The sequence below is a fragment of the Haliaeetus albicilla genome, chromosome 21 (assembly GCF_947461875.1).
Source record: "Haliaeetus albicilla chromosome 21, bHalAlb1.1, whole genome shotgun sequence".
Classification (NCBI taxonomy): domain Eukaryota; kingdom Metazoa; phylum Chordata; class Aves; order Accipitriformes; family Accipitridae; genus Haliaeetus; species Haliaeetus albicilla.
This window is the reverse complement of record NC_091503.1, coordinates 15,081,860-15,086,758: the sequence shown is the minus strand read 5'-3', so window position 1 is coordinate 15,086,758 and position 4,899 is coordinate 15,081,860. Positions and strand designations below refer to the sequence as shown.

Sequence of the window (4,899 nt, the reverse complement as noted above, 5' to 3'; positions counted from 1 at the left end):
GTTTGGTGACACATTCAAACTATTTTACCAGATAATGCAATGCATTCATAGAAAATAATGACACTTGGCAAAAAAAGCCTGTACAGTTTTTTCTGATACTTTCCCTGGAGCCTTTGCTAACTCATTCTGTGATACAGTAGGACCCACAGAATGTGGTCTTGAGTTACACCTCAACAAGCCTTTCAAATGTGTCAAAGTCAAGTTTTTTTCTGCTAATTAAGTGGACATTTACCCACTTGGAGCAACTACTCTAGTGGTGGAACCATCTTCTGAAACTTACTAATATTCACAGGCATTTCCAGTATCATTTCAGAGGGCCTCCAGTAATGGTGAGAGATTGTGCAAATTGGTTTAAGTATTTTCCTCCTTATCCACAGGTAAGTCTGCCTCTTGCTTAAGCACGTTACAACTTCCACAAAGCACAAAGTTGTTTTGGCTGTGTTTTTGTTGTAAGCTTCTGTAATAATGATTTAGAGGGTGTTCTTTTGATCAATACACATTCAGTTGCAGTGATTCTCCAATGTGTAGTCTGCCACAAGATAAACATATTAAGTCTGTATCACATAAATCATATGTATCACATATAACAGTTTCAAAACCACAACAAAATGAGCATCTTCCCCAATTAACACACCAGCACAAGGGTCTGATGGAAAGGAATGCTAATGCATAATCCTGACTAAGTTCTAAGATACGCCTCTTCTGCTAGATGCCAGTGCTAGCAACAAAGACTGAAGTGAATCAATCCCATTGCTCTGTCTTAAAAACAAAATATCACTAAGGCCTAGAGCCTCCCACTTCCAGTTCATCCAGTTAATTTTTGGCTCTGGGAATTGCAAATAAACCTTCTTAGTTATCACTACAAATTACTTTTTTCCATCTGCAATATCCTTTGAGAACATGAATACAAGTATCTTTTATTTGGAGAAAAGTGGGAAAAACAAATCATACAAACAGCTCAAAATGATTTCATCATACATATGATCAACCTCACAAGTGCAAATAGAAGTCATCCTACTCATCAATCTGCTTGGCTTCAGTGATATCAAGAGTAGCAAAGGGAGACCCTCTTGTCTGTTCTAGTCTAAAGAAAATCACTTATGTTGGGAGCAACTTATTTGTGCAAGTAGCTGGTTCAGTATTCTGCTATGAGCCAGGCTGTGACCATGACAGTACTGACATCACCTATAAGTCCCCTCAGTGAAATCAGGTCTGGTCTACCAATGCTACCAGCCTGATAAGATGATTCTCATAAGTCTATTCTGCAAATACAGCTGCCAGTCTACTCCAGTCAAACTCACTTCATGCAGGTACACAATCTCCAAGTTGATACGCCTGTACAAAGGAAATGCTTCCTCTCTGAGTTTGTTGATTTTGAACTTAATTACCAAACCAAAGTCCACTTCCTATAAAGGCAGAGTGATTCTGTTACTTGGGGTCATCTTTTGCAAGCCTTACGCATTTTCCCTTGTTAACTATTAAAAATCTATTAACATTTATACAATTCAAACAAATTCTAAGCACAGCAACATGAACCTTATATATGGAATTTCAGGTAATTATTATTATAGTTATTTAAATAAGCTGGCTAATACTGACTTCTTCTCTTTCAGAGTGAAAAAGAAAGTACTATTGCATTACTTGTAGTGGTACAGAGGCATTATAATTAATACAATACAAAGAGTTCTTTTTGCTTTGCAGGTGCCAATAAGCAACCTCAAGGGAATATTCAAGAATCCTTAGTGTGTTTAGAATTTTATTGCAGGAAAACTGTATGATGTAAGTGCCTTTCATTTCACTTTCTTTCAGCTATGATGCCTTTAGTTGGCCTGCTTATACATATAAAACACACATGCCTCTTTCTCCTCTTTTCTCAGCCTTTCTAAAATACTTAAGCAGAGTTTCAAAGCAGCTTGTATACTACTACACATGCACAGAAAACATTAAAAGAACATTATGAAAGCTGCAAACTCGAAAACTCTAAGTTGCCTTAATGGAACTCTATTTTTATAGGCATTATGATACTGCCTTTAGTTATACAATTGCACACTTTTTTGTTTTTCCACAAGGCAACTTTAATTCCTTATCTCAGAATGCTTATTTTACAAGTTTCATAATCTGTTAACACAGATTTTTTCTTTGTCTTTTTTTAATAGAGAATTAAAGATGCAAACAAAAATCCACCATCTCCTTGTGTGGCATCATACAGATTGCAGTATTATTGTTCATTAGGAGGGTTAAAAATTTTAGTTACAGAAAGGAGGTTCCTGCCATTTCAGTTAGTGAGTTAACAGTATTACTAAGATAGCCACCTCCATATGGCCCACTAATAGAGAGGAAAGAGAGCATCATTTCAGGGTTGCTGTAAGTGGATGTAGGATCAGACAGTCAAAAAAAAATTTGGGAGTGGAGGTGTTCCCTGCACTCCCATCTGTCTCTGCTGCAGCTTCCACCATGTTAACTTCTGCTGGCATGAGTAATCATGTAGCAACACAGTAAATCAGACCAGCTTGCTGATCTTACTGAAAGCTATCTCTGCAAAATAGCACCTACTGTCTGATCAGATCTGTGAGCTGCATCAGCTCCTACTGTAGGTCAATACTCCTTGGTGTTGTAGCAAGAAAAGGGCAGCCAGAAGCAGGGGAGAATGTATGTTCATCCTTTTCAGTGGCAATGTGGTCTTAAATCCACTTAAGACCACATGCTGAGATACCCAAACATTAGTGAGTTTCACAAGTACTTGCTGACAGAAGAAGAATGTTAACAGTGAAGAAACTTGGGTTCAGGTCTAAGTGCTGCCAGGGTGTGCTCTAGTAGGCAGAGGATTTTCCTCTGTTCACCATAGCTGGATGTTTAGTGTTCCCATCCACTCAAATTTGTCTTGCATATCCTCTTTCTTTTCCCTATACTCTCAGTACAGTCTCTCTGTCATTGACTTCTTGTCAAACTAATATATGTCTTCAGTTTCAGGATTCTCCTTCCATCTCCACCTCCCCTCTCCCATTCTAACTTTTTGGCTGTGGCTCACAACCGGTTTCCTGCTCTGGTCAATGTGCTTAGCCATTCCCAGGCTGCCCTTGCTCCCCTCTCCCTGTTCGGTTTAATTCTCTTCAAACACACTCATGATCACAGTCTCTTCTCCCAGTCCCACTATCAATTTCCACCAGCTTTTTGTCCACTTCACTGTCCTCCTTGCCAGTTCCCATCTCCCAGTCTTTCATTCCTCCAACCCAGACTTCTTGCTCCAGTTTCTTCATTTAGTTAGTCTCAGGACCCCCTTCAACTTCCCGTTCTGTTTCAGCCTTCCCATCCCCTAGCTATCTTAGTCCCAAATCTCCCTTTCCTGAAGCTGATGTCCTTTTCTCAATTTGCCAATAACAACAACCAGTTGCCTGGTCCCCAGAGTCCACCCAAACTCCCCCAGTCCAAGCTTTTGTTATGTTTTGGCATTTCAGACACATTGCTTTTCCTTTCTTTCTGTATTTCATTTAGGTTCTTTCTCTAGTACTGACGTGGCAGTATAAGAACACCAAGACCACAGAGAAGAGTCTTCCTGTTTTGAGCTCCAATGCCTGCTCCTGCAGTGTTCTACAGCAACCTGGAGTGGCAGCGGCAGGGATTGTCTGGCTCAGCACCTCAGTATGGAAAGACTCTTAAGAGACTGTAGCTGTCAAATTGTGGCTATGCACTGCTGAGCATGTGCAAAGAGTGGTTCTCATAAAAGGCTTATCTTTGTGGCAGTTCATCAGGGAGATTACGAAAGGCTCATCCCTGTCACAGAAGATATTTTGCTGCCAAATTTTAAGGTCCTCACCCACATTAGAAATAAATATGAGCATCTCGATAAAACAATTTTAGTATTTTAAGTAGGATCAAAACAATTTGAACTAAATGCATTGAAAAGAAGGCATCACTTAACAGTTGGTAATCTATTTATTAGGTCTCTCAGAGCAAAGTTAAGAAAAGAATACCTAATATATTTTTTCCAGTGAGGTTTAGAAAAAAGTTGCTTTGTAGTCATTTAACATTTGTCACTATAATGGTGAGAGGGAAACATTCCATTAGTCACTAATAAATAGTTATTTTACTTTGGAAATATTGTATAACTGTTTGTCACAACAACTTTATTTCAATTTTAGGAGAGTTAGATGCTAACTTATTTTATTTACATTTGCTGCTGAGAATACACAGACTGTCAGTTACTGCATTTTACCTGAGGGATGGTTTCTTAAGAAGCATCCTGGCTTCTTAAGATCTTGTTGACTTGAGTCTTGTTACCTGACTGTATCCTAAGTGTTTGTCTACATGGGAGGAAGTTGCCGTTTATATGAATTATACCAGCTGCATAGCTATGTATTCTAAGGCATTCTCTTATAAGGAAATTCCTCATTTTGGAAATGAAAGAGTGCTTATATTTGGTAGTCTGATAAATTATAGCTTATGCGATATCTTTTATTAGAGTGCCTCTAATGACCTATAAACCTGTTAAATAGTTTCAAACAAATTTAACAAAAGGATAGAGATCTCAGAGTTCCCTAAAATGTGGTGGAAATCGGCAACAAGGTTGCTAATCCCATCATGTTACTGCTGAGGGAAATACATGTTACTATGGTGTGGATGTTCAAAGATAAAGGACTGAAACCAACAGAAAAGTAGGCTTCCTTAGTACTCCCCTTGCTCATGAAAGAATTTATTTCCACATAACTTAACCCCCATCCCAAGCTACATGAACCAAATTTTAAAAAGTCATTTTTGTTATAGGCAGCCTCAGTAGTTGCTTGACACGTTCCATTATGAGTTTGTTTTCGGTTGCCTGTTATTTTGAAAAACTTAAAAGCCATCTGGACTCAAATTTGGACTTAACCTTTTCCAGAAGGTCTGTTTCAGTTTGAGCTTCTG

The 4,899-nt window shown here is 38.6% G+C and overlaps 1 long non-coding RNA gene across 1 annotated transcript; it reads left to right on the top strand.

Annotated features, from left to right (window-relative positions):
• Positions 1-4,551, top strand: LOC138690264 (uncharacterized). The gene is made up of 3 exons (XR_011329065.1): positions 1-377; positions 1,702-1,779; positions 3,493-4,551. It is a non-coding gene; the product is annotated as an uncharacterized lncRNA (long non-coding RNA).
• Positions 4,552-4,899: the final 348 nt, after the last annotated feature.